The sequence below is a fragment of the Lichenostomus cassidix genome, chromosome 11 (assembly GCF_008360975.1).
Source record: "Lichenostomus cassidix isolate B80296 chromosome 11, HeHo_3.0, whole genome shotgun sequence".
NCBI lineage: Eukaryota > Metazoa > Chordata > Aves > Passeriformes > Meliphagidae > Lichenostomus > Lichenostomus cassidix.
Genome location: NC_139492.1, coordinates 15611490 through 15632347, shown reverse-complemented (window position 1 = coordinate 15632347; position 20858 = coordinate 15611490). Strand labels below are relative to the sequence as shown.

Sequence of the window (20858 nt, the reverse complement as noted above, 5' to 3'; positions counted from 1 at the left end):
ATTTCACTTGGGGGCTGAGTTTGTCAGGGTCAAGATTTCTGCTTTGAAAAATGCTACATTAAAATGAAATTACATCTTGAAAGTGCTCTCCTGCAATTTTAATATTTGTTCCTGAAGCATCATGATTGATACCCTGGTAGGAATAACGGCAGTATTGCGAAAGCATTAAGGATTAATTAGTTCTTTGGAAGTTGTCCCAGCAGCTGTGCAGTATTTTGGCTCCAGGTTGCTTACTGGCTGAGTGATTGCAGGAGCTCTGGGACTGACATGGGATTCAGCTGGGCAGCCAGGATGCCTGATGGGATCCTGCTGTGGCAGAGGGCAGAGTTGAAAGGTTTCAGGTGAAACAACTCTAACCCAGGTGCAACTCACAGAGTCTTAATACTAAGACAAAAGTCTCAACCTTCAAATCCCCTTTCCCCAGCACTTCTCCCTTCCCCTCCCACCCTGCACCTGCTACAGAACCTCGTTAGGCTAAGTGGGTGCAACTGGTGCTGCAACCCCAAACACCTGGGGACACTCTTTATAAGGGTGTGTCTCACCTAGTTCTGAAAGTGCAGCAATTCTGCTGAGTTCTGTGTGCTTTTCTCTTCTTACCTGAGGAAAATGGCCTGACCTTCCTGCCAAGAAAAGGTGTGTGCATGTACTTTATGGATATATATGGCTGGTGTAAAAATTATCCACTCTTTGAGAGAGATTTAGACAGAAGTGTTTGATATAATAGTGGTTTTTTGGTGAGGAGTTAGGCTTTTGCTCATCTCTGAAAGTTTCTATGAAAGCCATGGCAGAGTGATCTGCGCTATTCAGAGAAAGGGTATTTTTAAAGCACCAAACTGGCAAAAATGTCTGGTCTTTAGCTGGAAATGTTTGGTTAAAACACGTTGTATATTTGTATGAAGCAACCAAAAGAAAGCGGAGAGGACTTTGCAGCCCTTTAAATCAGATTGGTTATTTATGCAGGCGAATTCAGGCAATGGCAAAAGTGTGCAAATGCTTCCCTTCCTGGTTACTATTATGAGAAGTGCAGCAGTGTGTCTATCACAAAGGGATGTCTGTAAATCTTTTCCTGTTGCATGCTTAGTCCATAAGAATATTTTACGTTTTGCAGAAATTAGCTAACAACTTGGAAGGTTACAGAAGCATCGTAGCTTCCCCACCATCTCTTTAGAAATATGGAAGGCAGGAAAATGTCGATCTGGAAAAGCTGCTGGAAGAATAATTTGCTTGAGATAGACAGGCATTTTTGAATTTTAAACTTCTTTTCTGTTTTGATGTTATTAGTGTCCTACAAATGTTTTAAATTCACTTCGGTGGGAACTCTGATAATACAAATAAAACAAGTGAATTTCTGAAAGTAAAACGCTTCTTCATAAACAGTGAAGTCTGTCCTAACTGCATGTTTCCTATTTTTTTTCCTAAAGAAATGTTTGGAAGCTATTTTTGTGGAGCTAAAAAGCTAAAATTGTTTATAGGTTGGACTTACTTGGTTTTTTTACTCTGAGGGATTATTATGCAATTGTTTTGTGTGTCTCTTAAAAAAGAAAAAAGAAATCTGAAGAGGAGTTACCAATACTGACAAAGATACTAGAGTTCTTAAGGCAGTGGATTTTTTTTTTTAAATGTCTTGCCTTTTAAAATATATTTTCCAGCTTCTCAGTGGCAGGAAACTAGATATGTGTGTTTCCCTTTTGGGCTCTTGCAGAACTCATGCATTAAATTTGAGCTTTTGTGTTGTTTTTGAATGATGTAGAAAAGTGATATATTGCTTTCTACAGCAATGCACTTGGATTTGGAATGCATAATTTGTATTGTGTAAGAAAACAAACCTGGGGAAAGTTTTGTGTGTGTGTTCCTATAATTTTTTTCCCCTTGATTTGTAAATGAAATTGGGGAGTAAAAGAAATGCTCAAAATCCAGCTGCTGAGCACTGCCCTGCTGCCTCAAACACCTGTGTCTGGTTAGCTGCAGAATGACTGTCTCTGGAAGTTAACCACGGTGAGAGATGTTTCTGACTGTGGGCAAATCACAGAACTTGCAAAAAAAAGGTTCTCCTTCTTTAGAGTGCTATGTGGGGAATTATTCTGTGAAAGGAAACCTTAACTACCTAGGCTGTGAATGGACTTGCATATGAATTTTGAATTTCTTAGTTTGGCAACATGCAGTGTTTTCCTTCCTCTTAAGGCAGAAATATTTTTCATGCCAATTTCCCATAAATGTGAGAAGGATGTATTTTAGCATCATTTGGTCAATTTATTTCTTTTGAGAGAAGAGGGAAATACTATGTATGCAATGAATAGTCATATTTGAATCTACTAAGGAGGTGTTTGCTCCTGGAGTCTTTACTGTATACCAAACTAGGGGATTAAAGTAGCAACCTGGTAAGTCTATAAGTATTTTCAGAATGAGGACTTTTCATTGTATCTTCTTGTCTGCAAGATTTCTGTCCACTCCTGCTCTTACTCCAGGATCCCAGCTAATTTTCTGTACTTGAGTCTCGGAGTTGTTTCTGCATTTGACTTTGTTTCCAGGAAAACACAACAAATCTGTGATCATTACAGCATGTCATAGTAATTAATAACCTTTGGGCTCTCTTTGTGGAGCAGGCCTGATTGTTTTAAAGGATATTTTAATCTAAAATCAAGTAGTAGAGAGATAAGGGAGAGCATTAGTTTGTTTTGTTGTAACAGATGTGTTTCTTGCCAAGACTGACCAAGTGGCTGAAATAGCTTCATTATTTTAGATGGATAGCTAATTACTGTCCTTTTTTTATTATTCCTATTTCTGTCCTTCATGTGGTGGTTGTGAATTAGCTTTGTGCCATTTTCTAAAGTATCAGGCATTTTTATACATTTGGTATATTGAATGGCAAATGCTTGATGTAAAGTCTGCAGTTTTACTCCATAACCAGATTGTAAAATATGAACTGAATTAATCATAACTGCAAAGAGTAATGGCACATTTTCTCTTATTTTATCTTTACTGCCTTTCAGATCATGGTTTAAAACCTTCTACATCTGGTGCACAGAATGAGGCAGCAGCTTTGGTAGTGGATAGCAAGAGGCAAAGGTCAAACCAGAGGCTGCACAAATATTGTGCACTGGATTTATTGTTTTAATTAAGAGTGTGGCAGTTCATCATAAACTGTTTATGGTGTTTTTGCACAGTGCAGCATTTTGAAATCAACTGTTTTAATGAAAACATAATGTCATATCTGTCAAAGTTCTAAATATTTTGAAAGTGAAATATGAAAACAAGAACTTTAATTCTGGGTTTCTGGGATTAGCTCTTGGAATTGTTTTAAAATCCCTTATGTGTCATATCACAGGTAGCATAGTTGTGTGTTAGAAAGGAAATGGAAAATACTGTGTGGAGCTTATTTAATTGTGGAAAAAAACATGCTGAGGGTTAATGTAGTGAAAGACAAAGCTGTTAGGGTTTGCACTGGAATGCCAGAATTAAGACAAAAGCAGAGATAAGGCATTTCCTTTTTCATAAGCAGTATGTAAATGCTCTATCCTGATTGTGCTTAAAAAAAAAAAAAAAACAAAGAAGACCCAACAAATAAACTCCCAAAATGAGTGAATCCTTAAACCTGGAAAGAAAGAAATGTGCTGTGGGTCATGAGATGCTGTAATGTATTATCATCAGGGTCTTTGTAACTAATTATTTACAAGACCTAAAGCCGTTCTGTGGACTTTTAAGGCTGAACATTTTATAGTCTAACAAATTTCTGCTGCTGTTCTGTATTCATGTAGATATGTAAGGCAATTTTTGTTACATTTTTTGCGTAGTCTGATAAAATATTTGTATAATCTGAAAATTATATTTTTGTAGTACTCTCCTTGGAAAATAGAAATTAAGTCTGTCATTAGATGCTAGGCCACAGTAGTTGACTGAGCAGGGTAATGTATGTTACATTTTGTGCTATACTTGGTCAAGTTTCATATATATCGTATTCCACGTTATTTTATTAAATTTAATATCTGCACTTCCTATTACCAGACATGCCTCTCATTCAAAGCACAGAGGCACAGTTCTCTAATCAGAAGTGACAAGCTATATACTTTCTTTCAGCCATTATCCGGTAGCCTAGAGCAAGGAGCTATGTTTCCTTGAAAATGTTTTGAATTGGGTTATTTTTATTGAAGTATTAAAGTAATTCTTCAGATTTTAGGCTATTATTTAAGTACTTTTGGGAGCATGCAATAACCTCTGGATTCTGTAGCCTTTGTTATGTTAACAATTGTAGCTGCTAAATGTATCTTTTTAATGCTTGTTATGTAAGTGTCTGGAAAAATCATCTGACTGATAGAAACGAACAATATTTAGGAAATAAACAAGATTAGTTGACTAAATTAGTTTACTTTTGAAATATAATATCAAAGAGCCCCACTATTTAAATATACCAATAGGTTCTGGCCACCATACCTTCGCCAACAAATGTTGCAACATAAAGTTCACATTTGGCAGATTTATTCTGAGAGTGTGGAAATTACAATTTCCTATGTTAAGGCAGTCTGTAGCTTTTGATGATGTTGGTTGATGTTGTCTGCAGAAATGTCTAATGTTTAGGTTTGGTGAATATCTTTAATGAAATGACTTCTGGAATCTTTGCAAATTTTGTCCTTTACAGACAGAAAGCAGAGTGAAAGTGTCAGAATAGGTAGGGTAGGTTAGGTACTGAAGGAGAAAGGAAAGAGTTGTCCCAAACCTCAGAAATACAGCTGTCCTTGTACCTTTTCTGAAATCAGATGTATCAAAAAAGAAAATTGAGGCAAAAGAGCTTTATTGGGGGTCTGGGGTTGAGGTACAGAAGTTTTCTGAAAGATGATCTTAATGCATCAACCATCCCTCCATGTACTCTGTGTGATTTCATGAGGGGAGATGTGTGAAGTACCACAGAGGAATTGCCAATATTGATTGGAATTAGGTGAACAATGTGAAGAAGTACAGAGTGTTGTTACTGGATCTCCCTAACATAGGAAGAAAATACCAGCCTTTGATAAATGCAGACAGTGAGCCTTGTGGAATTTTGTGGTGATGTAGATGTGAGAGAAGGATAATGCTGAGGAAGTAACTCCAATCTCAAATGAAGATCTTGTTCTTACAGGCAAACATTATGGGCACAATTTGAAATATTTTCCCAGAAAATATTTAATTTAAAAATTCTGCCAGCTGTAGGCATTGTAGTAGCATAGGTTCTTGGTGCTGTAGTGGTTTTTTTGTTTGGTTTTTTTTTTTTTCCCCAGAATATGTTTTAGCTTTTGAGAACTTTCTTTTGTTAGTGTGCTGAATTGATGGTGCTTGTTGTGGTATGATGTATGTTGTGGTATGTTCTGTACTGTTTTGGTCTATTTAAACATGCAGTGGGAGTTAATCACAATTTTTGAGCAGGACTATCCTAGATCTAAATATAGCCTCGTGTATATTATCAATTCAAAGGGTTGTGTTATTGTCTAATTCAGATGAATGAAAGTGTAGGAGATCCACAGGCAATGTAGAACATGCTAAGCATGGAAAAAGAAAAACAAAGTACTTATGGGTGTTTAAGGGCAAAACAGGAAGACTTGCAGACAATGTGAGAAATACCTATGCTGAAACAGGATTAAGCTCCATTATATTACCAGGCCCAGTGGCTGTGTATGTAGTTTTGATTAAGTAATTGCATGCATACCATATTTGATTTGCAAATGCAAACTGTATCGCAATCACAAAAGTTAAGGTAGTGTTCTATGGAATATATGGCCCTGAATATAATTCCAAAATAACAATTCTTACACTTTGGTGGAATTTGAATTAAAATTCAACTATATAATTAATTTCAGAAGTGTATTTATCACTAGTTGAAATATAAAAATGAGTAATATTAATGTGGTTAATATTAAAATAAATGAAATAGGTAAGAACTGATGTGAACAGTAGAGTAAAAACCCATCAGAAGTGGCCAAAATGTGTTGGAAATTAGAATATTAATTCTAATAATAACCTGCACTACACACAGAGAATGAAAACATCAACAGAGTAATGATATTACATGCCTTAAATATTTCATAGGATGCCTAGCAATACTTGGAAAAGATACAGAGTGGCAGTAGAGGGCTTCAGCAGAAATGTAGACATACAGGAAATTCTGACATGAGAGTATCTTAAGGCAGGGAGAAAGATCAGAGGGAAGCATCTCATCCTGGCCCTGTTTGCTTCTTACCTTTTGCTGACACCACTGCTGGACACATGATAGCAAGTTAAATCACCTGTTGATCTGAGCCTGTCACTTCAGCTTTACCTGGCCCATCTCTGAGGGATGGAATTGGGATATGGCCATGGTCCTCTTGTTTGATTTAGCTGACTGTGGCTGCTTTTGGCTTGGTCCTTATGGAGCCAAGTGCTGTGTTTAGTGTTTAATGGTTGGGTTTAGCTGGTTTCCTTCAGTTATTGAAGGGATTCAGGCACTTGGATGTGATCTGGGAATCCCTTGGTGAATGGTTGTGGCTCATGGAAGTCAGAGTAGGTAGAAGATGAGATTCCTTTTGGCCTTGAAAAACTATGGCTCTTTTTCAGCTATGTGGTCTGTAAGGCCACTAATGAATGTTGGAATTCATTTGGTTCTCTGTTAGAAGGATATGATACAGAATTCACTTACAGATATAAAAAATGTCATTAATGTATACAACTTGACGACGTTCAGTTTTCAGGACCTTTATTTTGAAACCACAAGTGTGTAAAATTTGGAAAATGTCAGTTACTCGACAGGGCAACATAGAAACAGTGCAGTATTTCAGTGATGTTGTATGAGTGTTAGGAACACTTTATATTTCAACTTGAAGTCCTGAATTTAAAACCCCTTATGTTTCTGTAGAGAAAATAACTCCTACTCCTGCTTTCTGAGATGCACAAGTTTTTGTAACCTACTCAGGTAGGAAAAACTTTTAATCTGGATGTAAAGGTAGAAATGACAAAAGGACGTGTAAATGGAATCACTTGTCCAGAGTTTTCACAAAAGACACTTGTCCCCTGGGACAAATATTTATCCCCAGATGAGACTAGTAATAGTATTTGATTATACTCCGTTTGAATGTTAGCGGAAAAATATGTGAATGGAAGAAATGATGAAAAAAATTTGCATGGGAAACAGACCTTTGAAACTTTTTAACCTTAATTTTTCTGAAATGAGTATCTTTTTGTTATTGGATGGTATTGAATAGTGACTATTAAAATTTATTTTGTTAATAGTGCTGGCATGTGGTAGTTTAAATGATGCATCGTTAACAAATGTATAATTAGCACTCTTAATGAAAAACCATAGCTTGATAGGCCAACTTCTAGAGTCTTAAAGCAAAAAACCCCACATATTTATTGTAGTAATCTACAGCAAAATAAAATGAATAGAAATATCTGAAAATATATTAAGATGTATATTTGTACATTGGACATTAGTGCTATATACAAAATATATTGGGAATGTGTTTCAAAATATTTCAAACATTGTTGACCTTTCTTATATAATACCAAGCTCAGGGAAATATATTTGCATAGATTTAGTAATATATTGTAAATAACTACATGGGACAGTGCACATTTTTCCTTAAGATGCAGCATTATAAGCAAGACATTAAATTATGCCTATCAGACAAAGCAGCAGAATCTCAACATTTTTTTTTATAGCACATTCTATTGGGAAGACATCTCTGCTTCTAAAAAGCACATGCATTAACTGCCTGATTCATGTGGTGACATGTGGCATATCCAAATGTGTTATGGATCTCCCAGGAATAAAAACAACATAGCAAAATCATCACCTTGGGATGTTCATTGAGTGAATATTTTACAGACATACTCCTTTTATATTTATATAATAATTTAGTGTTATGACAATTTTTTTAGCAGTGTTGGCAGTTTTTCTTTTTTATAATGGTATTATATTTGTGAGCCTATTAAGTGCACATGGGCTAAACTAGAGAAAAAAGTATTTTTCATAATTCCTTGGGGTGCTTGTAGCACAAGAACCATATTGGTATAGAAAAATGTTAATAAAAGGTCAAGCAGAACTTTCCAATGTTTATCATGATAGCAATAGCAATTTGGGGCTTTTTTGAATTGTATATTGAAGAAGCAGATTTATGGAGTGTATAGAAAGGAAGCTGTACCTGCTGTACTTTGTTCTTTAAGTCCCTTGTTAAGAGGCACATCGCCATTAAAAAAATTATAAAAGTAAATATTTTCTAGCACTTTGCCTTTTAAATGGCTGGAAATTGGTGTGGACTTGTACAAAGTGAGCTGAAGCAGTTGCTTTTTTGCTGTGTTTCTGCATTACAGCTCTGAGCTTTAGAGTCGAGAATGATGCTCATGTTGTGCAGTCATTTTGCTGCTCCAGAGAGTTGGCATCCAAAATGGGAGCAATGCTTTAGGTAGAGTGTATTCAAGTATGAGAGCTAAGAAATGCTGGCTTCTAATTTAGGAATTGTCTGTATGTCCTGTTGTGATTTAGATTTATGTTTTCACTGAAACAAGGACCTTGCCAGGCTGTTGTCCATCAGCTCTTAGGTCCACTGGAGCCACGTAGGAGTTAGAGCTCAAATTGTGATTTCATTTTTCTTTTAGAATTTTTTCTTGGAGAGATGCAGTGATTTGTTTAGGTATAGAAGAGATGTGTCTGTTGAGAGTGTACAGTTTATACAATGCCTGTCCATGTTTGTCCAACAAAGCTGAAATAGTAAGAGTCAGGTAGTGCATGATTTGATTGCTCTGAACAGGATGGAAGGTGGCTTAGTTTCAAATGTCATTGGTACCTTGTTTGGTGTTTTTTCAAACTGGAATGGGTCTGCACTTGCACCCTTGAAGTCTATGGGATTTTATTTTTTAAGATGTTTAAATATAAGCTGTGACAAGATTAACTATGGCATGAATGTATATGTGTGCCTTTATACTCTTGCTGGGAGATTACAGCCCCTCTGTTATTACCATCTCTTCAGTGAAAGATTAGTAAGGAAATGTGTGTGCTGCTGCTTTGTGCGTTAATTTGCTTGAGTGGCTGTGTCCCAAAACAAATAAAGCAATTTCCTTCATTGTCTTCCTGGTGACAAGAGTGGGCTGTAACCTTCTGTTGTCACACCTGGATTAGGGTTAACTGCAGCAGTTTGACAATCCTGACCAGCTCACAAAATCTGTATGATCCACAAATGACAGTGCAAGGATCTTCAGGCCCAGTATGGTAACAATACTAATTTTCAGAAAACTTGCAGCTTCTCCTTCAACAGACAAAATTTTACTAAGTGTATTTAATGGTGTATGTACAGGGCATAAATGTTATTAAATATTCTGAACTGGATACTTCTCTACCTTTTTTGTGTATAATGCAAAAATAATTTTTCTCAATTGCTTTGTAAATCTTTCTCTGGTAGTATGGGATGCTTTAATTATGTGCAAGTTACAACAGTGTTATGCTGCCGATTAAAATACTGACCATAGACAAATATTGCATCTCCTGAAAACAGAAATGTGTTTTCTGTGCAAAAGTGTAGATAAAGGCTATTTTCTTGAAATTGATCCAAGCTGGCTCCACAGGAACAGAAGCATGAGCATCCAAAGTAGCTGTAACAGCAGGAAATTCACTTTTCATTGCCATTTTGCTGTATCCCTTGTGAGAAGGGTTGAAAATAGTGCAGGGAAACTACAGGAAATCTATATCAAATTTTCTTAGAGATCCATCTTACTGTTTAGCAATTTTCCATTGTATCATATTAGCATTGTATTTAGTATTTCTTTTTGGCAGCGTCAGTAGTGATGACTTTTTATGATATCAAAATGATATTAAGAATTAATAAAGAAGTGTTAATGAAGAGCAAATGATGTTGGTAAAATAAGGTATGTAAAATATATAAACAGTATCAGGTTTGCCAGTACAAACTGATATGTAATATGCTGTTTTATGTCTGGTGGCATGTTATTCATGGTTTCCATTTTTATCATATGGTCTAGAAAAAATATTTTCTTATGTGTCCACACAGTGTTAAAAGAGAAAAATCTTTCAAAAAAGAAAAAAGGGTTTTTTTGTGTATATCAAGGCTTTGTTGGGAGCTTTTCTGTGCAGTGAAATTGTGATGCTTTTCACACATATAGAAATCCTTTTGTAGGTAGACCTGAAATAGCTGGGGAGTTGGTGAACTAAACTACCTAAACCCCTCAAAGTGTGAAGATGAAACAACTTGAACATGGGTAGGATAATAAAGCATTTTGATTACTGTGATTTGGGGGAACAGGAGCTCTTGTAACCTCAGATGTCTTAGAGGAATGTGGACTGAGATTGGCACTCATATTTTGCCTGCCTACAGGATAAATACCTTTGAAACTGTCAATTCAGTTTCTAATTCTGAAATGTTGGAGTTTGAGGTTAGAGTTTGGAGTTTCACTGTGTGTGTGGTTCCCAGCTACCAGGGATGTTGAGGCATGGTCTGATGCCCAAATGAATGCACTTGTTCAGGCTGGGTACTGCCAGCTCGGGCAGCTGGGCCAGAGAACAAAGGATGGGACACAAGGAGAAGCATCAGGCAGGAGCAGGAGGCAGTGAGGTGAACAGGGGAGGAAAGGGAAGGAAGGTGGTGGCTGGAAAGAGGTGAATCATGAGGAGAAGGGAGTGGAGGTAATGAAGCACATTCTAAAAGGAAAAGTGGTGACCAAGGACCACCCTGACTCAATGTAACACGCAACATGAGCCCTGATATGAGTTAGTTCTTAGCTAAAATAGGTATTTTTTCTAAAATCAAACTCTTGGGGTTTTAAATATAGGATTTGTCTCTGCTGTGACCATTGTTACATGTAAGCCCTGTTAGGTTTTTTGCTGTTAGCTTTGAAACAGAACAGAAGTGAACCAATCCAGAGGAATCCCATGTAGTTGTGCACTGTAGCTCAGCACCTGACCAGGTGAGGATGGCCAAAATGTCCCATTTGTACACAGTCCTGCAAGGACTGGTAGCAATTGTGTGCCTTCTGCAGTCCATCACCCAGCACAGCTCCAGCCAGTGTGTCTGCAAGGAAGCTGGGAGAAAGGCCAGAGCTCAGTCTTGACCTGCAGTGAATTGTCTGTGTTAGAACAGACCTCTGAATGTTGTAGTGGCATTTTTGTCTTTGTCACTTCTTGATGAAGGGAACAAGAGTTCTGACAGCTTTTCTGAAGATATTTTCTTTGTTCCTCAAACCCAGGAGGAGTAGTAATTTGGACAGGCTTCTGTAATCACTCTTGTAGTAGGAAGAGAGATTTTTGTGGTGCAGCTTGTTTAAGGTGGTGTTCCTTGTTTAAGGTGATATTCCACTTTTCATGGAATATCACCCTTAATTGAAGATCTTTTTCACTTTTTAAGGATCTGTGTTTTCCTTTCTCTATTACTTGTTCCTGTTTTAATTTTGAGTGCATAGGATTGCTTACATCTTTTGTTGGCTACCTTGCCCGAAATATCCATTGTACTCTGTGAGCTTGAAGTTTAAAAAAGCAGCATAGAAGCAGCTTTGGGAACTTTGAAATACGCATGATCTGTTTTGTTTTTTTTTTTTTTTTTCCTAGACACAGTTGGCAAATTTTGAGAAGGTCCTAGAGATAGTGCCATTAGTATAGTACTGGACATTTTTATGTGTTGGGGCAGCTCATTGCACGATGTATTTGTGTTCCATTTTTGTTCCTGTAACTGTCTAGCATTATCCTTCTGTGTTATTTTGGGGACACAGGGAAGTTACTATTGTTGACTCAGGAACAGTTATTCAGACCTGAGAATTTGGTGTTATCCATACGAGCTAAAAATGGTTACACTGCCTTGTTATTCACAAGGAGATGCAAATGGGCTGTTATTAAGAACATAAATGAGAATTAGACACCTGTGACCTGTTAAATTACTTGGAGGTGTCTCACTGCCATTTCTACCTTTGACCACTTCTAGGGTGTAAGTTTTGTTTGGACATGAATGAGAGTTTTAAGGTATTTTATCATAGAAGCAAATAGAAGGATGAAACGTCTAGCCATTCCAGGAGACATATCCATATTTCTGAAATTCTGCTTATATTTTGGTTTTTACCTGACACAGTTTTTATGATGTCATTTTTTTCACAAACACGAAAGTTATGGGTAATTTTTTATAGTAAAAAATCCTGTTCATGGAGTTTCCATGCTAATAAATAAATTTCTGTAAAATGAATGGTATTAGATTTATACTATGAAATAAATCGTCCAAAAGATGAAATTGACCTTCAAACGAATAGCAGGCTTTGGCTGTTTAACAAAATACATTTTCTCTGATGTAACAATGTGTGGGTTTTTTTAAAAAAATAACGACGGTAGCAAAGAGTGGTAACAATACAATGGAGCAATTAGCTACAGGAATAAAAATTTGTGGCATGCAGCTAAAACCTCGCTAGGCTAATTCACCAACTATTTTTCTATTTATACGGTAATATTGCATGAGGATTCTATAGTATTCTATCAATTTATTAGTTTTAAGAATTTTATTACTGCGAGCTGCTGTGTGTTTGGGTTTGTGGGGAACAGCATAGGTAGCTGTTGTGGGAGACACGACCTCGGAGATCTCAGCGGTGTGAGCAGCAGGCTGAGGAGACCTTTCAGGGCACTCTGTCCGCTGATCTCTCGCTTTGCTCGCTGCCGGTAATCCGGATTTGGTGTCTGTAGCGGGTGGGTGACTGGGGCAGGGGCTGCAGTTCCCGCCGCGGCCGGGCGGTGGCAGCAGAGCCCCGCGCTGGCTCCCCGTGCTCGTGCCCGTGCCCGGCCGCGGGAGCGCGCGGAGCCACCGCGCTGCGCTTCCTTCCCTTTCCTCCCTTAGCCTTCCCTTCCCTTTGCCTTCCCTTCCCTTCCCGCCCGTAATATCCACCGGCATGGGAGGGAAATGAAAACAATTGTTCATGTGGGAAATTTATGTGCTTCATCTGGCTGTATGATTTCCACAGTTGTCCCAGTGCCACTTAGGGACTGGGATTGCGTTTTACATCTTTAGGCTACAACAAAGTGGCTTCTCCATCTGCCGGGAAGCCTCTAATAACGCTTGTCTCGCTGTGGTTTGTAGTGCGGCGTTTCACTGGAATAGCAGACTTCTTTGGCTCTTTGTTTAACTAATGCCTTTCAGCCGGTGTGAAAACCCCACGTTTGTTTTAAGGATATTTTGCTTTTATCCTCAGTGAACGGAGGATTCTGGTTTATTTCTCCTGTTAGGTGCTGGGTAAAAATTGATTTGAGTACCTGAAGTAGTCGTATCCAGTGGAGTTCTAGATGGAAATGTTTCCTGGATATTATGCAAAGGGTCTCCGAATTTATTTGGTCATAGGTCTGACACTCTGTTCATCCTGTTATCTTCCATGCTTTATTTATTCACATAGTCCCTTAAAATAAGTAGGATTATTCCTGTAAGGCAAGTGGGAGTAAGGTCTTAATTTCAGTGATTTTTTTTTTTTTTTTTTTTTTACTGACTAGTTTTTTCATCATGTTTCAACTTCTCTAATGGTTAAGCCTATAATTCCTGATTTTTAACACCTCTTTTCTAAATTTTGTTAGTTTAAAATCTTTACATATCAGTACACTTGTGTAAATTTACCTACAAAAATTCTTCTTTCACCACTGTTTTACAGGATCTTAACAATGCCGGTTTTATCAAAATGCATTATAATGGTTAATGCCTTAGTATTAATTTCAGTTAAAATTTCTAGAAAGGCAAATAATTTGTTTCAGCTTTGCAGATTAAAGTGAGGATATACACACACCAGATTCTGATCATTACATGAGAAGTTTCTCTCTTTATCCTCCTCCTATATGTCAGCAAATTCTGGTGGCTTAGTGATAATTTTTAGATGAGGTTTAAACAAAATGCAAGTAATTTGTTTACCTAACTGTACCAGGTGAATAGGTAGGGCAAATATTATAGTATTAGTGTTGGGAATTTTCATGTCATAAAATTCATAAATGCATGACTTCTCTTAATAGTAAGTGGCATTGCTTTGCAAATACTGCTATAGGTAGCAATGTTTATCAGTAGATAATTTTCAGAAATACTATAGGTATGTGTGTAATAACTTTGATAAACATTATGCAGTACTGTGATCACTGATGGATTTTATTTTTCTACTGTGCTGCTTGCATTTGTAATGCTTTACAGATTGGAAACAGAGCCAGATTAGAGTTCAAAAGAAGCTTTACCTTGTTTTTTGGTATATATTTTACAGGCAGATTAGATTTTGCTATTTATCTGTATCAGGATATGTAAGTTAAAAAAAATGAAATGTGTACAAAATGATCCTGTTGCATAAAAATGCATACTATATCCTGTTTTTAATGCCCAACACAAGCCCCTTGGGAGTTTCAGGACCTAAACTCATTATTTGTATTTGTCCTTTTGTTTTTGTAGAAGTGATAAGTTTGAAATGCCTTTACTGTAGCTCTTTGCCTAATCTGAGAGAACATTTACTTGATGAGAAGCAAACTTTTAAAGTTACTGAAAAGAAGTACCAGTCTTCTTCTGAAGCAACTGGGTCCCTGCTCAGCTAATTAGAATTTACCCTTTTTCCCAGCAGTCTTGTGACTGAATTATTCAAAATTGCATTTCTTTATTGCAAATTGCCAAATTCCAGAGCAAAAAAATACTAAGATAATGAACAAATACTTGTGACAAATTATTACCAGTTATGTATAAGAGAAACAATTTCTATTAAGATTAGTAAATATGAGAGAATGTGTTTTCCTAGCACTGGACAGAAAATGGTTTGATGCTGAAATATGATTTGCTTTTGAGCAGGTAAATATTGATGGTAGGAGACAGACAGATGTGGGCTGTGCAAAAAATCACAAGAGGCTGAAATGCTGCTCTGGTTTTTGTTGCTGTTTTCAGTGAATGCAAAATGATAAAAGAAATAAAGAATGTGAAATATTTTACTAATTTTATTTGCATTTAAGTTTTAAAAATCTGTTATTGCTCTAAACTGAAGTTAACTTTTTAAATTATTTATGTTAGCAATAATGCATGTTTCTGTTATTGAACTATATCTCTATAGTTCATCTAGTGAACAAAATCCTCCCTCAGCTAATTATAACTTACAGTATTTTCCCAGCAGTCTTACAATCAAATTATTCAAAATTGCATTTCTTTATTGCATATTGCTAAAACCCAAGACAAGCAGACATCAAGATAATAAACAATTATTTATTGCAAATTATTACCTAATATATAAGATTAACAGCTTGTAACTATTAAGATTAATACATGTGGTAAACTGTATTTATTATACTTATTTTGCAGCAAATATCTTTGTATAAAACATATGTTTATGTATTGCAATTAATGAGAAAAAGTGTAAGATTAACAATTTAAGCTGTGTTTTGTTCTTAGATTTATGCACACTGTAAAATTTATTTATTGCACTTATTAAAAGTATTTAATGATGGACTTCTCAAGCTATATTTTTAATGTGCAAATATAAACTAAAGGAGTGTTAAATTACAAAATGGAAAATTATAACTGAAGTAAAAGTATCTAACTATTTTCTGCTATAAATCTACTTTAAAATGATCATCACTGGAGTTACAGAATCCTTAAATTGTGGCCTTTATAGTACATAATGAGTTGTGATGAGTTTTCCTTTTTAAAGGCTCTTTTCGTCATTAGAGCTAAACTCAACATCTTGCTCTTAAAGATAAATGTAGCTCATAGTATAAACACTGGAATCATATCTTTTTATGATGAGAAGTTAAAATAACATTTCTGAGAGGAGCGAGGGCGAGCAAAAGCACACAACTTGTGTGATGTGCTGCAAGGAAGAGCCTGAATTCAGAAATGAATTCTGCTTTGTCTTAGGTGAGGAGCTGCTGCTGCTCTCAGGCTGCACAGGTGCACTGAGATGTTCCAGCTCTCCCTCTTTGTGATGAGGCTGCTTTGCTCACCTCCTTCTAAACTGATTTTTGCCTTCACAGAACTGTGATATTTTTCAGCATCTTTTATGCTTTCTTCTTTTTGCCAGGAAATTCTTACTGCTTCAGTCTGTCATAGGTTGGGGTCTGGTATAATATTTTGCCTTTGCATTTTGTTGTTGAAAGTATTCATGTATTACAAGTACGTTCAGATACAAATTTCAGTTCTATAGTGGTTATTTTTTTTTAGAGAGAAACTGCTTTCAGGGAAGGAATCTTCCAGCCGAAGTGTATTGCTACTTCTGCTTTTTCGTGTGTATGGCTGTGCTTAGTACCAGGCTCTTAGAGTGTGCTTAATGATGGAATTATCAGAAACAAGTGATTTTTATCAGGAATTTCCTGCTTAAACAAGCAAATATGAACATAAACAGGTTGGATTGGTAAGAAATCACATTACATGTTTTTAAAAAATTGTATGAATAGGATTTATTCACGTTAAAGTGTGTACACACAGTATTTTAAAAAATATAAAATCTATATTTCAATGATTGGGTATTTCTATTACCTTATTTTTGTTAAAAGCTTTCAAAAAGCATCCCAGTATAAAGAGAAGAAATTAATAGAAATGGCAAGCTGTATTTTTAAAATTTTTGTTCTTTAGATATTCTAAGCAGTTGTTCTGACTGTTACTTTTAGTGATCTAGACTATATAACTTTACTATGTCTGACTTGAAATACTGCATAAGTGTGTATTAAGTCAGGTAAAATTATAGTTAAGTTTCTTTACAATAACTATAGTAATTTGATGGAAAGAGAATCAAGTAAAATTATTTTCTTAAAAGTATGGAAACTTTGAACTGAAAATAAGGGGGGTGTGTGGTTTGTTAAGCATTCTGGAACATAAGAAAAATCTTACTTTTTGCTCATGAAATGGATTTTGAGTTTTGTGTTTTAAATACATTATGCCACCAATGTACTGAGTTCTTCTTATTGCTGTAGGAGTTACTCCTGCTTAAAAAATTCAGTTTCTTTGTCTACATGTAATTTATTATTATAGTCCTTCAATAAGATTTTTCAACCAAGTGCTAGTAGGATGAACTGGTCCTGTTTCTGTTGAAGTCAAAGGCTCTCTGAGATTTTTCTTTTTAGTTCCTTATTTGTAATAGACAGATGTAAGTCTGTCTAGAAATGCCTATCAAGGCATGTTACATACTCGGAGGGTATTCTAAAGCCTTATGTACTTAGTGTGATGCTTCAGCTCAAAAGCACTGCCCTCAGGTTGCTAATTTTGCTGTGTGGCCAGCTGAAATTTCCTGAAGTGGGAATCATTCTGCAGTGCTCCCTCACGCCTCCAGATTTATGATCATAAGAACAACTATTGCACAGCAGACCGAAAGCCTTCTAGGACACTGTCCTTTTGCTGACATTGGCTGCTGAAGGATTTACAGGGAAGAAGTGGAAGTTGCAGAGCACAAGTAGGGTTATATTTTCCCAAATTTGTGCTCCCTGCTTCTGGAAGCTGGCAATTTATGACCTGGGCTTTTATGTTTCTGATGATCCTGGTTTCTTGTCTCCAGTGCCCTTTTTAGTTCTGTTCTCCTCCTTGGAGAAATGCAGTTGTGTCTAAGGGCGCTGGCGTTGGGAATCTCTGCTGAGGGAGGTAAAATAGCTCGAGAGCACAGCAGAGCTCAGGCCTTTCGTGGTGCAAATCCCTCCAGCTGCCATCTGGGAGTGGTGTTTGTAGTGAAGCATCCTTACTTGCTCAGACTGGGACCACAATTAGCGAGCTGTAATTAAACCCAGGATGCTCCTTTGCCTTGTGCTCTCCTTTGCAGGGCAGAGCTCTGATTCAGTAGAGATGCTGACCCTATGTTCAGTGAACAAAAAGGATGTTCCCAAGGGGGTTTCTGTGTGTCTAGGCTTGCTCCTGGTCCTAAGAGGTCCTGCTTTTGGCTGCAGTAGCTCTGCAAGACCTCACAGTGTGAGGTTTGTAGCTGCAGAACTGAATAAAGCATTTCTCCTGAAGTCACGGTTTCGACAAGTCCCCTGATTCTGTATTCATTATATCTGTTTTCTTTGAGATTTAACTTGACTGTGGCATTTCTGGAATTTTACTTAACTGAAGTGAGAACAAAACAACCAACTTTTGCAGCTGATCTGTGAAAAGCCATTATCATTAGGCCATCTGGAAAAAAGGCATTTTTAGCTCTTCAAGAGTGGCTAAGAGCTCGTTCTTGAAGAATAGATTTCCTGTGATTGCCACATGATAGTGACAGTGCAGTACAAAAAAAAAGTGCTGAAACAAGTAGGGTTTTATAGCACCATTTATATTCTAGGTTTATTTCTGCAATAATTTAAACTTTTTCCTGCTTTGCAATTTCTTTGTGCTAGTAAAGGTTTATACAGCTTTGGAGACAGTGCTACCTGGAATGTGAACTGAACTGTGACTGGATCACCCCAAAAAGCACAACAGCAGAAAAAAAAAATAGGATACTTAAAAACATTATGAAGCTGAATGAATGGCATATGCAGTTTATATCAAGTTTGACTTTTTGTGACACCAGAACAGACAAAATAGAATTTAGGGTGTTTTCCTGGGAACTGGTGTTGTATTTTCAGATATTCAACTGTTTATTGCAATAGTCCCCAGGGACTGATTTCTAATATAAAAATGGGTGTGTTTTTGATTTGTTTGTGTGGTTTTGAGTTTAATTTTTTTCTCATAATTTCTTTTCCCTACTGTCTGTTAAATGCTATGTTCTTTGAGAGCTGAGTCCATGACAACAGGGGATGAATTTGGAAAATGTTTTACAAGTTCTCGTGAGAGAATGTTTATTGATCAGGCTTTCTCATGGTATTGTTCAGAAAATCCAGGGAAAAAAATACTAAGAAGTGTTTGCTTTCTTTAAAACCAGAAATTGTTTTAAAAATAACCACCATGGAAATTGGACTTTATTTAAAACTGGGAGAGAGTCCTTTTCAGTATTCTGCAGATGTGGTAACTGGGAAATTGGATGTTGATGGAAGAAATTTTAGAAAAGATGCTTTATTTGAACACAGTGTAAAGGATGTGTCCATATCTTCTGTCAAAAAATACTTGGCACTGGGAGACACCTTGACTATTTTGTCCACTATTGGCCCCTCAAGGCAAAAGAGCCCTGGAGGGGCTGGTGTGTGCCCTGGGAAGGGCTGGAGAATTCCTGAGGGAGCTGGAAAGGAGCTGAGCCTGGAGCAAAGGAGGCTCAGGGGAACCTTGTGGCTCTGCACAGCTGCTGCCAGGAGGGGACAGCCGGGGGGTCAGGCTGTGCTCCAGGGAACAGGGACAGCAGGAGAGGGAACAGCCTCAGGCTGGCCAGGGGAGGCTCAGCTTGGCCAGCAGCAGGAATTTCTCCATGGAAAGGGTGCTCAGCCTTGGCAGGAGCTGCCCAGGGCGGTTTGCAGTCCCCATCCCTGCAGGTGTCCCAGGAAGGCCTGGCTGTGGCACTCAGGGCTCTGGGCTGGGGACAAGGTGGCCATTGGGCACAGCTGGGACTCTGTGACCTTTGAGGCCTTTTCTAACTTGAGTGATTCTATCAAAAGGATGGGTGTGCAAAACTAAGTTCCTTTACAGAGGACAAACATCAATTAAGGAAGGCTTGAAGCAAAGGTTGTGAAGGTAGCTCTGCAAACAGCACAGAACAGCGCCAGTGGTTGTGCAGTGAAGCTGTTTGTCCACCCAAGATTGAAATGCTGCATTTAGGTGCAGTACAGGCACTAGGAGTGCACAGGAAACAGCAAAGAAAAGGTTCTGCTTGTTCTGCTGGCTCTTTGTGCATCAGCTGCCCGATGCCATGCTGGGGACACTGTGCTGCCAGCCAGCACTTCATTGCTCCTGTGGAAAAGCAGAGTGGCCAGCTGGAGGGGGGTGGAGGGATGGGACGTTTTGTTTGTGTTCTGACTGTATTCCATACGTATTTTCTTGTACAGATGGTCTCTTGTACTTTGGACATGCTCTTGAAGGAATAAACTGTTGCAGAATATTCTACCCAACTGAGCTTATGTCTGAATCCTAAACTTTTGCCATGGATTTTTGTGGCCTAATGATGATGTTTTCCTCCTCATTTTTTTTAGTTTCTAAATCACATTTATATTTTTAATATATGAGAAGTAGTTTTAAATATTGCTTTTCCATATGCTGCTCTAAATGCATACATTCCCCATATTGCAGTGTTATTCAGTGGAATTTATCTGTACTTCAGGAAATTTCAGGCAGGACAGATGGAATTATGAAGCCTGGAAAGATACACACTTGCTCCCAAATGGTGATGGATATGAGTCAGGATTATGAATAAGATCTACAAAGTAATATTTCTGGTTAGATGGTATCCAGAATACGTAAATATCTCAAGATCCATGATGGCAGAGTTTTTAGGTGTGGTATTATTGGGTCATAACTAGGGATTAATAGCCTCTGTTCTTATGTGGTTTTACAGTAGGAGAGCCATTATTTGTTGTAATGTTAGTGATGGCAAGATCCAGCACTGAATGAATATATATATGTATTTTAACTGAGATATATCTAAGTTCTTTTGGAATCTTTGGCTTGCCTTTTTTTTTTAAATAGTTGGTGCTTTCTGCAGCTCAGAATTTTATAGGATTCAGTGCCAGAAGCATGGGAATGCCATTATTTCTTCATTGAATGCTGCTAGGTCTCAAGGAAAAGCTTTTTGTATTGAACTTTAATTTATTATTATTCATCAGTAATAAATGGGATGTTATCAGTAGATATTGAAATGTTTTGGGGTTTGCCCAATGATTTTCAAGTCTGGATTTGGTGGATTTGTATTTAATTTTTCTATGTTATCCATTAGTGTGTTAGAGTTTTTATTAGAGCCTTGAAATACTCAGATACATCCATGCACATTCTTTAATATAAACATTTAAAACTTGTCTGGAAATTTTACTTTTACAACTCACAAAATCCTCTTATTTG

The 20858-nt window shown here is 37.2% G+C and overlaps 1 long non-coding RNA gene across 8 annotated transcripts in view; it reads left to right on the top strand.

Annotated features, from left to right (window-relative positions):
- Positions 1 to 451: 451 nt before the first annotated feature.
- Positions 452 to 20858, top strand: part of LOC146432372 (uncharacterized) — a 255293-nt gene continuing 234886 nt past the window's right edge. For all 8 annotated transcript variants that reach the window (XR_014854572.1, XR_014854578.1, XR_014854577.1 and 5 more), the window contains exon 1: positions 452 to 633. This is a non-coding gene — a long non-coding RNA (uncharacterized LOC146432372). The remainder of the gene's footprint in view (positions 634 to 20858) is intronic.